This window comes from Panthera leo, chromosome A3 (assembly GCF_018350215.1).
Source record: "Panthera leo isolate Ple1 chromosome A3, P.leo_Ple1_pat1.1, whole genome shotgun sequence".
NCBI lineage: Eukaryota > Metazoa > Chordata > Mammalia > Carnivora > Felidae > Panthera > Panthera leo.
In genome coordinates, this window is record NC_056681.1 from 8900869 (window position 1) to 8918955 (window position 18087).

General features: G+C 51.2%; 1 protein-coding gene across 1 annotated transcript in view; it reads right to left on the reverse strand.

Annotated features, from left to right (window-relative positions):
- Positions 1–6489: 6489 nt before the first annotated feature.
- The window catches only part of TSHZ2 (teashirt zinc finger homeobox 2), a 405034-nt gene continuing 393436 nt past the window's right edge, over positions 6490–18087 (reverse strand). Inside the window, exon 3 of the mRNA XM_042930640.1 lies at positions 6490–6663. The gene's annotated coding sequence lies outside the window, so the exon portion shown is untranslated. The remainder of the gene's footprint in view (positions 6664–18087) is intronic.

The window sequence follows — 18087 nt, forward strand, 5'->3', positions numbered from 1 at the left end:
AAAGGGAACACTATTCTGTCTATTTCTATTCTGGTGCAGAGTCCCTGAGACCCAGTGTGGCAGAAGTGATAACACATATGCTGGGGAATAAAGACCCTGGTCAGTTTGTTGTCTCAACAATACCGAGGCAGGAAATCACAAGACGTAACACTTCTTCCTGCCAGACGTGCCCAGGTATCCAATATATCTACACACGCCTGCCTTTACTTTTTTTTTTTTTTTTACATATTTAAATAATAGTTATTCACAACGTTCTCTTAATATTTTCCAGGGTGGTTTCTCATTTCATAGTGAAACTGATTCTCCTTGGGTTAGAGCCATGCTTCTCCATGGAGGTGATTTGCTCCTTCCCGTTGGAAAGAGGAGAGGGAGTCCTGGGGTCCACGGAGGGCGCAGGGGATGTGTGGCAGCATCCAGAGGTTTTGGTTATCGCAACTCCCAGAGGGTACAGAGCTCCTGGCATGTAATGGATAGAAGCCAGGGACACTGCTAAATACCCTATACGTATTCTACAGGACAGCCTTCACAATGGAATGATTTGGCCCCAAATAGCAATACTTCTGAGATTTAGAAACCCTCAGTTGAGAGGCAAAATAGTAAGTAGGGCGCCTGGGTGCCTCGGTCAGTTGAGGGTCCAACTTTGGCTCAGATCATGATCTCGCGGTTTGTGGGTTCGAGCCCCGCATCAGGCTCGGTGTTGACAGCTCGGAGCTTGGAGCCTGCTTTGGGTTCTGTGTCTCCCTCTCTCTCTGCCCCTTCCTTGCTCACGTTCTGTCTCTCTTCTCTCTCTGTCTTAAAAATTAAATATAAAAAAAGAGGTAAAACAGTGCAAGGTAGATTTAAAGCAAAGTTTCTTGGGGGCACCTGGATGGGTCAGTCGGTTAAGCGTCCGACTTCAGCTCAGGTCATGATCTCACGGCTCATGGGTTCGAGCCCCGCACCGGGCTCTGTGCTGACAGCTCGGAGCCTGGAGCCTGCTTCGGATTCTGTGTCTCCCTTTCTCTCTGCTCCTCCCCTGCTCACGCTCTGTCTCTCTCAAAAAGAAAATAAAGATTAAAACAATAAAAAAAAGAAAGCAAAGTTTCTCAACCTTGGCACCATTGACATTTGGACTGGGTGTCGCGGGATGGGGGGCCGTCCCATGCATTGATGCATACTAGCCTCCCTGGCCTCTACCCACTAGATGCCAACAGTACCACCCTCCCCCCACTGTTGGTGACAACCCAAAATGTCTCCAGAGAATGCAAATGCCCTTTGCTGGGCCAAGGAGTGTTGGTTGAGAACCACTGGTTTTAACTATGAGTTGGTTATTTGGTGGCTTGGTCAGTCTGGACGAGTTACAGACTATTTTGAAGGCTCGCTCAACGGGACAGAGAACCAATGCTCTTTCTGACACTACTGTGTGGAATGAGGTGATGTAGGCACGTTCTCGGGGCATCTCCAGAGCACCCTGATACTGGAAGTTTTTCTTACACAAAGCGAATTTTCTTAAAGAAAACTCTGAAAGAAGGAAAGAGTGCGGATGTTTTTTGTTTTGTTTTCAACTTCCCTGACTCCCATCTGGCGGCCTCCCAGGCAGCCTGCCCCGCCCCTACCTGCTCCCACTTCAAGAATGAGGATTTACTTGGGGTGCCTGGGGGGCTCTGTCGGTTGAGCGTCCGACTTCGGCGCAGGTCACGATCTCACGGTCCGTGGGTTCGAGCCCCGCATCGGGCTCTGTGCTGACAGCTCGGAGCCTGGAGCCTGCTTCGGATTCTATGCTGCCCTCTCCCGCTCGTGCTCTCTCTCTGTCTCTGTCTCTCTCAAAAATAAATAAACATTAAAAAAACATTAAAAAAAAAAAGAATGAGGATTTACTGAGGTCCTTACTCTGGGCTGAATGGCTGCTCTGGCCCAGAGTCTAGAGCAGGCTGTCTCCATTTTCACAGGTAAGGAAGTTGGGACGCAGAAAAAGTATGTAATTCATGCAAAGCGCCGTAGCTCGCAAGTCCCGGGGCTGCCTTGTGAGCACACCGAGGTTCAAGACATACTTTTCCTAAGGAGACAACAAAAGTGTTGGGTTTGTAGTCTGGCCGTATTCTTTTCCGTGTGACCCTGGGCCAATCACTGCAGCTTTTCAAGTCTCTGTTTTCTCATCTGTAAAACAGAGCTACAAATGCATTGAGGGGTTAAACAAGCAATGCCCTTACTAGGGGCCGCCCCGGAGCGGAGCGGGAACTCTGATCATGATTGCCAAGATCAGGTATCATTATTTGTACCCATGTTCTTAACACCGTGTCCTAAGTCCTGACTATAAATCGGGGGAGACAAGTTTGGAAGAAAACACGAGCGTATTCGGGAGTGATTGAAGTAAATGTATTTTACAAGTGAAACAATGCAGCTTTGTTCCATCCCCCCACCCCCAGCATTGCTTCGTATCCGCTGGACTTTTCTAGATTAGCATGAGGAAAGCCCGGCCTTTGAGAATTAATCCTGTGCAGGTGGTTAAAGAGGGCCTTAGCTGGGGAGTGTGTCTATCACAGCGGAAGTCGGTCCGTTCTAACTCAGAGGCCGCCTGAGCCCGGCGTGTTGTATGTGTGTGTATGTTCGAAACGGGACCTACAGGGGATTCGGTTCCCTTCTTCTTGAGAAGTACAAATAGCTGAGCATTTTTCCTTTTGTCTGACCCCTAAGTAACCACCACCTCTTTCCTGTAAAACCGTGTGGCTCTGGTAAGAATCCCCTTCGTGCTCTCCTAATATGGGCCTGAAACATCACAACGGACCAGAGCAAGGATTTGGAATGGGTCCGTTCCGTTCATTTCCCCAAACTGTCCACTGGCAAGTTTGGGTCGCTGTGTTCCGAAGGAAGTGACGGCGTCCACGCACTTCGATCCTCCCGGGCCTACGTTCGTTCGCTTTGTGGATGTGACGTTTCCGGTGGAGATAGGGGGTCCCGTCCCTGCTCCGCCCCCACCTGGACCTCACTTACACTTAGTGAGGACGCACTCGATGGGTCTTTGTGCAATGATCCCTTGTGGCCCAGAGAATCAAAACATCGGTGCACCATCGTAGAGACAGGGCCCTTCGCTGAAACCAGTTTCCCCCAACTGGTTTCCATGGAAACACGGGTCTGTGGGATGCCAGCAGGTGTTATGCGAAGAGCTGGCTGTATAGTCAAGTACGTCGGGGTGAATCTGCATCGAACGAGACTCCGACTGCAGGACCTCGCCTGGTCTTTCCTTTTTTGTTTATGCCAACGGGTGACACCACTTCCCAAACGGGATCTGTGGCACGCAGTATTTGCAGAACTGATTGGACTCCATAAGCTTTTTTCCAGTGAGCACCTGGTGGGATTGGTGTTGCCAGGAATGTAATCTGCAAAACTTTCCTCTAACAGCCGACCTGCCTCGGGGCCACTGAGGCCATTGCTGTTTGCCTTGGCCCGGGCTGTGCCTTCCCAGCTATCTGCACCGCTCGCTCTCTCACTCTGTTCACCCTCTCAGCAAGGACTTCTCTGACTTCTCTTGGAAGCCAAGCATCTTCCCGCACCCAGCCCCCTTCTCGTCCCTTCCTGTAGCACGGACACGTGATTGTTTCTGCGCGGCCTTTAACAGGTTTCATGTTCTATTTTCTGGACTCTTCCTCTCCAGAGTGTGAGCTCCACCGGGGCAAGGTTTGTGTCTGTCTTCCACACCCTTTTACACGGCAGTGCCTGGCACAGGTGGGCACTTAATAAGCAAATGCAAGCTGAATAAATGAACAGGTAAATTTATGAATCCCTGCTTCACACATGCGCAGAGACCCAGAGAGGGGAGAAGCGAACGGATGATCGCTGCATGATTGCGACAGTCATCAGGCTAGGCAGGGCGTGCGAGGCAGCCAGCAGCCTGGTGTCACTTGGGCCCTTGGACAGCGTGTTTCCAACTCACGACAAGCATGCTCACCTATAGAGTAAGATGGCCCTGGTCCAACATGGCGGCAGCAGCTTGCTCCCACCGCCTACGGTTGTTGGGAGTCAGGGCAGACTGGCGTCCATCCATTCATTCTTGTCCTCCCCGTGGTTAGAACCGAACCCGGGGATGACTAGTTTTTACTGATCGCCCACGGCAAAGGGGGGCCTGTGGATAAGACCCGAGGATTTGGGGGGGGGGTCTAATGAATCTGGACTGGCTTTGCTCCTTGGAAAGTGGACAGACTTGGGTGCTGTTCACCATCACTCAGCCTCTTTATTCTCATCTGTGAAATGGGGACAGTGACAAGTGGACGCTCCAGTTAGGGCTGCTGTGAGGACTAAGTAGTTATGGAAAGAATTTAGCATGGTTCCTAGGGCACAGCAGAAACTCCGTGCATGGTGGGGATTACGATTATGACTCTGAACATGTACCTTATCGCCCATCCTCAAAGCAACCTTGCAAAGTTGCAACTTTTGCAACTTTTGCAAAGTTTACAACTTTTGCAAGGTTGCAAAGTGGCCCCCCCATTTTACAGAGGAAGAAATGAAGGTCCAAAGAGTTTACGTGGCTTCCTTGAGGTGTGGAGGTTAGTTAGGGCAGCCCAGATTTATGCTCATGTCTATGGGACCCCAGGGCCCATCCAGACGGATCTCACCCTCTCACATACTGTGTGTCTAGAGATCCAGGCCACAAGCAGAGCAAAACAGCCTGGTGTGTAAATCTCTGAGACAATGGAACTTTTTTCCCATTTGGCTCCAAAACTAGCTACAACTTTTTTTTTTAAGTTTATTTATTTTGAGAGGTTGAGAGTGTGTGCAAGTAGGGGGAGGGGCAAAGAGAGAAGGAAAGGGAGAATCCCAAGCAGGCTTTATACTGTCAGCACAGAGCCCGAAGCGGGACTTAAACTCATGAACCGTGGGATTATGGCTTGAACCCAAATCAAGAGTCGGACGCATAACCGACTGGGCCACCCAGGCACCCTGAAATTAGCTACAACTTTTTGACAAGTCTGGCTTTTTCTCAAGCTTTTTCTCACTTGTGGGGTTAGGGTCGTTGCACAAGATGGTTCATCCTTTGGGAGAAAGAAGGGAGCTGACTGGAGGGGGCTGGGGGAGAGGAGAAGACAACCCCAGACATTTTTATTCCAGCCTAGAGGAGGCAGTCAGGGACCTCACCCTCTTGAAATTCCTTTTAACCATCCTAACCTCCCTTCCCTGTGCCCATTGGTGCCTCTGGGCACTGGGATGGGTTGGGAGGGATGGGGAGGAGAAGACTTCAGGTTCAAGTTACTCTCCTTGAGAACCCCGAGCCCCTTACTCTTGGCACTGACTACAGCCATTTAGGAAATGCCTACGGGATCCGCAGGCAGCACTGGGCTAATCAAGAGGGCTGTTTCGTGAAGCTGCTCAGAGAATCCAGGACCGCTTCGAGGCTCTTCTGTCACATCAGAAGACAGGGGACAGAGGGGAGTATCAGGAGAGAGGCTCCCCCACACCCGTTTCAGAACAGAGACTTGGAACGGGTGACGCACCCAAGCCAGGCATTTCCACACACTTCTCTCGCGGTTCTGCTGCTTCTCACTGTCGTTCAGGCCTCTGTTGAAGTATCCTGTCCACAGCGAGGCGCTTCCTTACCGTCCTAGCCAGGGACCCCTCCGTCATGGCGTCCCCCCCAGCTTTGCTGAGTATAACTGACATATAACTCACTTCTAAGGCATCAAACACTCATCAGTGACTGATATTATCTATTCACTTGCTGATTTGTGCCTGTCACTAAAACGTGGCGTTGTGAGATCAGAAACCCGGTTCGTCTTGCTCCCTGTCTCATTCCCAGCGTCTGAAGCAGAGCTGGGCAGAGGAGGTAGGGACCCAGGAACGTCTTCAGGATGAGTGATTGATTGCATCATATACGTCCCAGCTTTCTCTGTAGCGAGACTGTCACAGAAGGCGGGTCATTATGGAGAATGTACACACTAGTTATATATTTTGTTTTTCAGTAATGACAGAGTAGGAAAAAAGGGGCAGCCGCAGCCTAAGGGGCTTAGGTTAGACATCAGAAATTCCCTGCCGGGCTGAGTTGGGGCATTCGAATGCGTTACAGAGGGAAGCTGTGTCAAACTGTTAAGTAATTTTTTTTTTTTTTTTTTTTTTTTTTTATAAGATTATTTTAATTTTTTTTTTTTTTTAACGTTTATTTATTTTTGAGACAGAGAGAGACAGAGCATGAACGGGGGAGGGTCAGAGAGAGAGGGAGACGCAGAATCTGAAACAGCCTCCAGGCTCTGAGCCGTCAGCACAGAGCCCGACGCGGGGCTCGAACTCACGGACCGCGAGATCATGACCTGAGCTGAAGTCAGACGCTTAACCGACCAAGCCACCCAGGCGCCCCAGTAATTATTTTTTAAATGTGGGGACTATCCTACAGGACACTGATACGTGTAATGTCCCCAGGTCTCAGTTCTTATGTGCAAATTCTCTCTCTAGGGCCATGCTTCGGGGGGGGGGGGGGGGGACACTTGTAATGGCCCCGCAGAGGAGGGGAGGACGAGCTGCTTCCATCTAGTGGATGGAGGCCGGGACTGGGGCTCAGGGCCCTGGAGCGCAGGGCAGTCCCCACTCAGCACGCCAGCCAAGGTTGCGACAACATCCACCCCAGAAGGTTCCGTTTGCTGTTTTCAAGGCCCCCCTGAACCCAGCTCTGCGGAGGGATTCTCCAAAGGACTGGCCCACCTGAGACAAGAGACAAAAAGTAAAAATTCACATTTGGGGATGCAGATCAAAGGCGTGTGAGGCCAAAAGTGAATCAATAGATGATTTCTCTACATGACCAAAGGAAGTCTTGCGGTTACTACTATCCACATTTATACATTGATCGTGTGACCCACAGATCTTTATGGGTCACCTCCTATGTTCTCTGCATGATGCTAGATCAGGGGCCGGTAAACTGTTTCTTAAAGCAGCAGGTAGTAAATGTTTTAGAATTCCTCAGGCCCTAGGATCCCCGTATCAAGCACTAAGCTGTTGTCGGGAGAAGGCACCACAGGAATGAGCGCGTGTGGCTGTGTCCCAGGGAGTTTTCCAGGTGGGCAGGATTTGGGTTCAGACTAGAATGCTAATTCCTGTTCTAGACGTTGAAACCACAGAGATTTAAAAGAAAAAAAAAAAAGCAAAGCTCCAGCTCCCAAGGAGCTCACAGTCCGGAGGAAATGTCCACGTGAATGCAACTTGACTACTGCACAAAGAGATGAGGCCAGAAAGCAGATTTTCTGGGTATGGTCATGTCCATGTCCTCTGGCATTGTCGCTGAAGCCTGTGTTCTTTCCATATTGGTTCAGCCTCCCATCCCCCTCATCCCGATGACCACTGAGCCTTCCAACAAATGTCCAAAGTGCCGCCGGGGTCACCGGAGCCCCTGAGAGTTTTTACGCTCTCTTCTCCCTCTGATGCCTGTTTTGTCGTAACCATAAGCGACTGTGAGGAACTCAGATGGGCTCCCGTACCCACTCCTGCCTCCATTCACCTGCCTTTCACGTGGGCAATCAGGGTGGCCCCCCCCGCATTGCAAATCCGCCTGGGCCCCCTGTTTAAACCCTTGCCGGCTCACTTGCCCTCACGGTAGCTGCTGGATTCATGATGCTGCGTGCGCGCACACACACACACACACACACACACACACACACACAGCTTTTCTTTCAAAACGTCAGTATAACCAAAAAGGTGCAAGTAATTGTCAGTTAAATATTGTCTTTCTTCTCTTAATCCAGACTTTCCTTTATGTCTCCTAATGTGATGGTGCCTAACTTTGAGTGTGTGTGTGTGTGTGTCCACTTGTACACACAGACACAATACACACGCACATACATCGTGTGCGCACACACGTACATATATAATGCAGATACATCATGCTGCTTTACTATAGTCCACTTTTTTGCTTATTATTTATATTACGGGGTTAAGATATTGTAGGGGTTTTGGGGGATTGTATAGGTAAGTATAGAGGGGTATATTATCAGGATAATAAAAGTGCATTATTCAGGAGGTCTGTGTGGGTAGGGGTGCGTGGCGAGCAAAAGAGGAGAACGCGTGGATGTAGACAGCTGGGCCTCGAGCCACGGGTGAGGGCACACCAGTATGGGCCGCGGGGCTCGCTTCTCTAGAATCAACGATATTGATCATTTCATCGTTGCATATTTTAATTTTCTCTCCCACAGGCATTTCCCAAGCTGTGCATTGGGCTGAAAAGATGAATCTTAGACAATAGCCAACCTGGCATTTCCCTGATTTTTAATGTGTTTATTGTGTAAGTTATCAACAGAAGCCTTAAGGGCTTTTGGTAATGGGGTGTGTAAAAGACAAAGGAAAAAGAGAGACGGGAAAGATATTTTCTTCTGTAGGTGTTGTCTTCTTAATTTGCATAAATGACAATAGTGAACGTCTTGATTCGCTGCCACCTTTGTAAAGCTTGTAGTTGGAAATCAGCCACTATATATAATAATAACCTCTATTTATATACGACAGGCCCTGTCCTCCGCACTTTACAAACACGATCTCAATCAGTCCTCTAAAACCCTTAAGGAACTATTCTTGCTCATGGGAAAAAATCTGAGGCACAGAGAGGTGACAGTTCTTGTCTCAGGTCACCCAGCCGGGACGTGACAGAATCGGGGCTAACCACAGATCTGTCCCACGGGGGGGGGGGGGGTCCTGGGTTATTTCACCGGGAGCAGCAGGTTTATCAGCAAGATACAGCAAAAAGACCCACTTGGAAATACAAGTTCATGGGCCCTGGTTTCATCTACTGCCGTTAAGCCACTGAGCCTAGTCTGTCTTTTTCTTTTAAACAAGATTTTTCCTGGAAAAAAAAAAAGCACAAGAACTCTGTAAAAAAGTTCAAACACCACGAAGATAAACCTGCGACCCCAGTATTTATTTCTGATCTTTCCAGAACTATTTGCACATAAGTAGACAAAAGTGTATATCTACACACACACACAATTATTTTTTTTGAAACAACTTAGTTGAGTATAATTTATATATCGTTATTATTTTTTTAATATATTTTTTATGTTTATTTTTGGGAGACAGAGAGACAGAGTGGGGGAGGGGCAGAGGGAGAGGGAGACACAGAATCCGAAGCAGGCTCCAGGCCTGAGCTGTCAGCACAGAGCCCGACACGGGGTTTGAACTCATGAAGTGCGGGATCATGACCTGGGCTGAAGTCGGACGCTCAACCAACTGAGCCACCCAAGCGCCCCTAACTTATATATTATTTTTAATACGACGGTTGATACGATAGACCTAGATATTCCCATTAAATAAATCTTATGATCGTTCTACATGGACACATCGAGATTTCCTTCATTCTTTCCGAAGGCTGTATTGAATCTCCTGGTATAAAAAAACTGAAAATGCTTATGCAATTCCAATGGGTGAAAAATACCCCATATATAAGTAGTACTTGGCTTATATTGATTAATTTAATTCTTACGTGCTGTATGAAATAGGTACTTTAATAGACCCATTTCTCAGATGAGGGAGCTGAGGCACAGGGAAGGGAAGCGACCTGCCCAAGGTCGCACAACTTGCAACTGGTAGAGAGCTAAGATTCAAACCTACCAGTCTGGCACCAGGGTCTATGGCTTTAACCGTGGCCCTATGAGTGCAGGCAATATTCCTAGGAACCTATCTTCCTACACAGGCTCACACCTATGTAGAAGGTACATTTCCAGGCACGAACGTGCAGGTTGAAGGGAATGAATTCTCAAAATTTGGTAGTTGGTGAAATTGTCAAATTCCTCCCTAAAGAGGTAAAACCATTCACACTGCTCTCAACAGCGCGTCGTCCCCTCTCTGAGGGTGTTACTTCCTTTGTTACTCCGTGGGATAAGTGGAGTGGACTCCAGTCATAACCACGAGTGCATCTCCCCCTTGGAGAGGACAGACGCCGCCTGAATTCACCTGGGGCGACTTGTAAGTGTCTTGATTTCGTCGTCTTCTACCAGAACAAACGCCTCCCCTAAGCCTCTCTCCTGCATTGCCCCAGTGAAGCCACGCTCGCTGGCCGCCTGGCAACTCTACCAGCCCACGAGTCATTACTCAGAAGGTGCTTAGTTCTGGCAAGACATCTGGGCCTCCTGTGACCACTGAGGCACGCTGATTAGCTGAGGGCAGGAGCAGATGGGGGAGGGAGGGGCTGACGTGGGAAGAGGAAGGCTCTGCCGTGTCTGTGCTCAGAGAATCGGCGGCTCATTTGGGATGAACAGTGGCTCAGAGAAACAGTGGCTCATTTGGCACGGGGAAGACCGAGAGAGGCCATCTCATTCCTGCCTCTAGGTGGCCCAGCGGACCGGGACAATTAACATCTGCTCTGGCTACCTATCTACGGAGATCAAGTAGAGATGAACATTCCAAGTGTTCCTTGACACCAGAGGTCTCGAACTGTTGGCTGGAGAGCTTTGGCCTGAGGATACGTTTTGGTTGTTGTCGTTATTGTTTTGTTTTGTCGCACTGCGCGGGGGCATTTGAAAAATCGAGAGTGGTTGCCCCCAAGTTGAAGATCAAAAAACTCCAGCCTCTTCTGAAATAGAAAAAAAAAAAAAAATTGGGAAATCTGGCAACTGGCACGCTGGGCCCAGATTTCTGCATGGAAGTGACGAGCTCCTACCTCTTCTGGACTGGGCAAGTGCTCTGGAGTTGGCCACACTCTCCACCACTCCCAGTTGCCTCCCAAGCCGGCTCTCTTGATTCGTTTCCGTCTGGCTCCTGGAGGCATGTGAGTTCACAGGACCTGGTCTGGGTTCTTGACATACAGCATTTATGTCTGTGCGCATGAACGAATGCATAGATGCACGGCTACGTGCGGTGTATTAATATTCACCGAGCACGTACTATACGTCAGGGCTCGTACTAAGGGCTGAGGAGTTAACCGATGTGGTGCCCAGTTCTGACCTTCAGGAGCTTCCCATCGAGGAGAGGAGCCTCATTAAATGGATAGTTACACCGACGACTACTTAACCAGTCTTTCCCACGTGTCAAGGGAAGAACAGCACGGCACGTGGACAAAGTCCGGCCGGGGGTCTAGACACACGTGGGAGAGGGTCTGGGGAAGCATGTCGCACACACACTCTGTGTGGTCCCCTCAATTTTGCATGTGAGAACACCGCATCACGGAGGGCAGGGATAGATCCTCATGCTCGTAAAGGGTGGGGCTGGGCTCGAACCCAGGCCATCTTGACGTGGATCACACCCTCCGTCTTCAGTGGGGCTTTTCTGCAGGCGGGTCCACAAGGGCTCCCTGTGAGCAGATGGGGGGCGTGGTTTACTTGGAGAAAGGGCTGCCAACCTGCTCTGGGGTGGGGTGAGGGGGGTGGTATGGGTGCCTCATCCCTTTACCCTTCTCACTCGGGTCCACCGCAGGATTTCCGTGGGCGGGGCCACGTTCTTTTGCCCAAAGCCTTCTTCTGGCCGCCAGTGCCCCCTGGGCGCCCTTGCGGCAGGTGAATGAACGCGCACACCTCTTGGCCTTCAACCAGCGATTGTCAGGAGTTGCTGCGGAAGATGCCGGCTGTCTCCTCCGCGGGTGCAGTCACTCGGGCCCCTGTTCTACACCGGCGCCCAGAATTCTGTGCAGGACTACGTGCCAACTGGCCACACGACAACTTGAATGATAAGGTGCCCTGTGTCCGCCCCCTCCTACCTTGTGTCACTTCCTCACTCTTGTACCGGTGTTTGCACCGTCAGGAATCCTTGTCCCCGTGGTGGCTTCTGGGCGAACCCCAGCTAAGACATACCCGAGTCTAGTCGATGCAAGGGCAGGGGTGGTCAGGGGGCGTCCCGGCTGATCCCGGGGGACAGAGGACCCCGGTGTCTGATCCCCGCCCGGGTTGCTGAGGCACAGGTGGCTGCGGTCTGGGGTCCGCCAAGAGCAGAGGGTTTGTGACCACTCACGTGGCACTGCCGGAGGACGCTGCTTGCTGGGACCGGCCTGACGTCTGAGGATTTGTGCAGGGACGGGGTGGCAGAGTGTTTGTTGGGGGGCTATGCAGGAGAAAGCTGTGGGGTGTTGCTGAGGCACGTTTGATGGGGTTGTCTCTCAGGCCGGGAAGCCCAACACTTGGGAGCAGAGTGGAGACTATCAGTTTACCCCCTGGGGGGCGGGGCGGGGGACGGCTGCCCTGGATCAGGGAACCGCAGGGGAGAAGGCCCAGAGAAAAGGCAAGCGTCCAAAGCACCCAGGAAAAGCCGGGAGCCATGGAATGAATGTCGTGACTCCCCCAAATTCTTCTGTTGAAATCCTAACCCCCCAGGTGTCAGAAGCCAGGGCTTTGGTGTCCCTCTTGAATGGGAGTAGTGTCCTTACGGAAGAGACCCCAGAGAGCTCCCTGCCCTCTCCACCAGGTGAAGACATGGCGAGAAGACGGCCATCTGTGACCAGAACTGAACTCTCTCCAGAACCCGGCCACGCTGGCACCCGATCTCGGACCTCCAGCCTCCCGAACCGCGAGAAGTAAATTTTTTTTGCTTAGAATGCCGTCCGTGATGTGCTGTGATGTGCCACGTTGTAGCTGCCCGAACGGACCAAGACACCAGGAGATGAAGAGTTAGGTTCTCCCTGGAGCTAGATGGAGGTGACGTTGCAGGATGATGTCAGCGTACTTGACGCGGAGAACTACGCACTCGAAAAGGGTTGAACTGGCAAATTTTGTGTCACGTACACTGTGCTCCAATAGAGAGAATATACAGAAGGCTCGGCCACGACCGTTGGCTTGGAGCACAGACCGGGAGCCACACGCACGCAGGGAACTCCCTTCGTGGCTCGTCCCCTTCTCAAGTGCCCACCTCAGCACCCTTCCAACGTGGGCTCCAGGAGGCTGGGGGAGCCAGGAGGAGACACAGAGCGGAACCCAGTGCCTCTGCCTCAGGGGCTGAGACCCACAGCAGGAGCAAAGATCTTGTAAAAGGAGAGAATGGATGTTCTATTAGTTTTTAACGTTTTAATTAATTAATTAATTTTTTTTTTGAGATAGAGAGAGACAGAGTGACGTGAGCAGGGAAGGGGCAGAGAGAGAGGTAAACACAGAATCCGAAGCAGGCTCCAGGCTCTGAGCGGTCAGCACAGAGCCTGACGCGGGGCTCGAACTCGTGAACTGCGAGATCATGGCCTGAGCTGAAGTCAGATGCTTCACCCACCGAGCCACCCAGGCGCCCCTGGGTGTTCTAACCCCAGAACGGCATCCCTAAATTGAATCTTAAAGTGACCAGGGGCCTTCCCTGGGAATTAGTAGAAAAAGTCTTGGGTTTTATCCAAGAGTGCGGGAGGTTTACTCCCTCTGAATAGATTTTTAAATGGAGAGAGAAGTAAAATCATGCTTTGATCACTGCTCAGGCGATATGCTTGTTCAACAAAGGGTTACAGGTTTGAACGTTTATTCTTGCTTAGCATGTGCGGGCTCGTCGTTAAATGCTCTTGCCCAAATTGGCTGAGCTAGTCCCCCCGTGAGGCAGGTGTTGTGATTAGCCACGTTCAAGGTAAGGAGAAATTTTTTACGTCTCCCAGGGACCCACGAGGGGGCTGGGAGTGGAGGCCAGGCCTGTTAGATCCTAAAGCCCTGCTATCACCCGCAGCTCCCCATTACCACCCGACAGCCGAGATGCGGCGTTCTCTTGGGACCAAGACTCCTGAAGCTTTTCGGGGAAGCGCTCGTGCCTTCCTCTGTTTACATCCGTAGCTGCCAAGTCTGGCTTGAGCTCGGAGCCTTGCTGGGACTCAGCGTCACATTTGGATGAGGGGACGCCGAGGCCAAGGTCTTGGCCGTAGAGGAGCTTTGGGGCAGATGACGTCTTCACTTACTCATCTGTAAAATGGGGGCCGTAGTTCCCATCCCGTAGAAGAAGGTGCCCCAAAAGTGCTGCACACAGGGGCTCCATGAGTGACACAAAAACATTTGACCCGGAGCCCTGGGAGGTATAGGGAATGTCGGACTGCAGCTCATATTAACGTGCTTTCGAAACTGTACCAGTGATCAGCCGCAGACACTGGAAAGTTGCACAAATTTAGCCACACACCGCCATAACGTGACAGCAATGCAGAACGCTGAAAACGTCTTCTTAGGGTGTCACCCGCACCGAGCTCAGAGAGCGAGGTTCTGCTGAAAACGTCTTCTTAGGGTGTCACCCGCACCGAGCTCAGAGAGCGAGGTTCTGCTGAAAACGTCTTCTTAGGGTGTCACCCGCACCGAGCTCAGAGAGCGAGGTTCTGCTGAAAACGTCTTCTTAGGGTGTCACCCGCACCGAGCTCAGAGAGCGAGGCACGATATAAGTTGGTTCCGGTGATTCCAACGATATACCTTCCCCTCCAGCAATTTCGTTCTCCTGTTGAGACCTTTCTCGAAATCCCAGATCTGAGTTGGTGTCATTCAGAGGTGGCTCAGTCTGTGTCACTTTCTCTTGCATCTGAGGCTTTTAAGTGGATTCTGCTCCGGGACGTGCCTAGAGAAGGGATGTGTGGTTCGGTGGCACACTCGTGGTTTCGAGGCAGACTGAAAGTGGAAAGAATTGGTGGCCTGATTGGAGGGAGCGGGGTCAGCAACGGAGGCTTAGCAGTTCCTGGAGTCCTCTTTTGTGTGTGTGTGTTTTTTTAATTTTTTAATGTTTATTATTTATTTTGGAAAGAGAGAGAGTGACAGAGGGCAAGCAGGGGTGGGGCGGAGACAGAGGGGGACACAGGATCAGAAGCAGGCTCCAGGCTCTGAGCTGTCAGCACAGAGCCCGACGCGGGGCTCGACCTCACGAGCTGTGAGATCGTGACCTGAGCCGAAGCCGGATGTTTGACCGACTGAGCCACCCAGGCGCCCCGTAAGAATTCCTCAATAACAGGGGGTCATATATCGATATTCCCTTTCCAAATAACAGATTGAAAGTAAGGCCTACGTTAATTTAAAAAAAAAATATTTAAGCTGATTAGAAAGTTGGTTCTGTATTTGATTAAGTTCTGCAGGAATTGGGCTTGTGATGAATCATTACGCAAAGACACTTTTTTTTTTTTTTTTTTTTTGGTACAGCAATAAAGCCTCAAATGATTAATTAAGGGCACAATGCCAAAACAAGTGTCTTTGTTTAAAACGCAGTGGACAAGACAGCCTTGGGAAAGTTGATGTCTTAAGTAGACGCCACAACATGTTTTTAATTATGTTCAGGAAGACAAACAAGAATAGGAATCGCCAACTGTTTAGAAAGATAATTTTTTTTTTTTTGGAGAAAGATTAGGATTAAAAAAAAAAAAACCAACCAAACAGAGCATTATTGATTTAACACAAATGCCTTTTGTCGGGCCTTTTGTAATTTCCTTATTTGTGTCATCATTCTAGGATTCACATCCCCCCTCGTGTGATAGCTCAGCTCTCAGCACAGTCAACACGCGGTGTCTGCTCACATGACAATGTTTTATTTGTTGTAACTGTACAGATGACCAAGCAGTGCGAGTCCTAAATTATCCCAATCATTGCCCAGGCTAATCGGAAGAGAGGGAATCGGGGACCATCTCCTTGAGGTGGAGCCTACGGTGCCGGGCGAAGCTGTCAGTTAGAAAAGCAACGACAGCAGAGAAGTTCATGCAACATCAGCTCTCCGTGGCGCCATCCGCATCCCGAGAACAGCCCGCCGCTCGGCTGAAACAGACATCAGCCGGCCGGGATGATGCCCAGAGTCCAAGAGGCGTTCGGAAGCGGCTTAACTTTGGGCTGTAGCAGGCAGTCAGGTTCCATTTGCCTCAGAGCGTCCTATCTCAATATTCCTGGTAATGACAGGTTGAGCGTTAGCCGAGGCCAGCTCTTAATTGCAAAATGCTGGAGACAGAACAGGAGCCTGACGGTTTGGCCCTTTTCCCCCAAACTGTCAGGAAACGGCCTCAACTCATTTGGAAATCGATGGAAATATTGCAGAGCGGGGGGCTGTGGGCTCTGTGTTTCAAGAAGTCGTGGAGATGTGTCGCTCAAGGTAGGCATGGCCCCCGGCCTTGTTGGCCGGCCCACTGGGTTTTGAGAAGTGGTTAATTATTCATTTTTGCCGGTAAGTCGTGGCCGGATCGCATCATAGGCATCAACAGCCCTAGAGAATGGTTCGAGAACCAGGCACAGTTGCTGTGCCTTTTGAACTTTTTCCTTGGTTTCTCCTCTCCACTAACGTGGTCTGAGTCCCTGGTCGGTGTTGGGCTCCGTGCTGCGTGCCGGAGACATCAGGGCGAGCAAGCAGGCCCCCCTCAAAGAGCCCAGACTCCAGACTTGGCCAACTTGAAAGGAATGGCGTTTCTGTAGGAGGACTAGCCTTCTGGGCCCTGGCGACCTGGAGGCAGAGGGAGGGGCCAGGCACAACAGGACACCGGCTCGGCTTTCTGCTCAGGAGGACGCTGAGACCTTGCCGTGCTGGGACTGACTCAGGAACCCGGAGACCCGATGTTTGTCAGCGGCCCCGTGAATCGGGGTGGCAACCCGGGGCCTGCAGGCCATAGGCATCCTGCCGTCTGTTTTTGTAGGGCCTGCAAGCTGAGGATGGTTTTCACGTTTTTCAATGGTTGGGGAAAAACTCCAAAAGAATGATGGCGATATTTGTGACACGGCAGAATTACGTGAAACGCAAATCTCGGCATCCAGAAGCAACGAGGTCTTGGAACACGGCTTCGCCCGTTCGCGTTGTCCGCGGCCTCTCCCGTGCTGGGTCACGAGGCAGCTCTGTGCTGCAGCACAGAAGCAGCCAGAAACAATCTGCCAACACCCGGGTGGGGCTGTGTTCCAGCCCTTTCCACTGGCTTTTCCACACTTTGCTAACCCCTGACTTGGACCAACGTCCTTGGAGGCATGGCCGGAAGTCAGCTGCTTCCGCCTCTGGGCCTGACTTGACGTGAGGAGAGAGCGAAGACGTAGAAGACCACGGACAGGAAGGAGCTGTGTAAAGATGGCTTCTGTTCCTGCTCATTTTCCGGAAGATTCTGCGTCCTGGGTTTAATAAGAAAGGAGCCGGTAGGGGTGTGCGAATCCACAACCCCTTTGCAGGGTGGCGATTGGATTCAGCGGAATGTCCCTCGGAAAAGATGCTGAGCGTTTTGAGGGGAAAGTCTTTCTCGAGCCCTGGGCGATGGGAGTGGGGAGATGAAGGCTCCCGGGGGGCCAAACGGTCACTAGGCACCTTTTCAGCAAAGCTCTTTGTTTCCCTGAACATGTTGGGTGTTTGTGGGAGGCACCGGGGGTGACTGGAATCGCTCGGCTTAGTTGAGGGAAGCAGGGCTGGACGCCGGCGGGCCCAGAAGGAATCCAGAAGAACGCTGCTCGTGGGCCACAGGCAGAGGGGGAGGAGGGACTGTCTGTGATTGTCGAGAGAAACACGGGAGAGACTTTACCGGGTGTTTTACCCGCAGCGTGATGTCAGGCCTCCCCTGTGTCGCCGTTCCTTGCTTGTGCTCTGGCGGGAGAGGATTGTCTTGAGAAAGACTGAGGTGGTCCCAGGTTCTGCTGAGGGCTGGCATCACGTGAAAATAGAGGCAACGTGGCGGGACCAGGAAGGGGCAGGAAGAGCTGACATTCTTTTTTTTGTTGTTTTTAATTTTTATTTTATTTATTAAAAAACATTTTTTTAATGTTTATTTATTTGTAAGACAGAGCATGAGTGGGGGAGGGGCGGAGAGAGAGGGAGACACAGAATCCAAAGCGGGCTCCAGGCTCTGACCTGTCGGCACAGAGCCCGACGCGGGGCTTGAACTCACGGACCTCGAAATCACGACCTGAGCCGAAGTCGGACGCTCAACCGACTGAGCCACCCACGTGCTCCTTTTTTTATTTTAGAGAGAAAGAGAGTGAGCATGAGTGGGGGAGAGGAGCGGAGGGAGAGAGAGAGAGAGAGAGAGAGAGAATCCATCCTAAGCAGGCTCCACACGGAGCCCAACACGGGGCTCGATTCCACAGCCCCGGGATCGTGACCTGAGCCGAAATCAAGAGTGGGACCCTCAACGGACCGAGCCACCCAGGAGCCCCAAGAGCCCACATCCTTGATGTCGCCTCATGCAGGTGTGAGCGGCGGGGCGTGTGGCCGTCCCTGGACGGGTCACCTGAAGAGGCTGCCCCTCCTTCATTCTCTATCCTTCCCACCCCCCTGCCCTGCTTTACT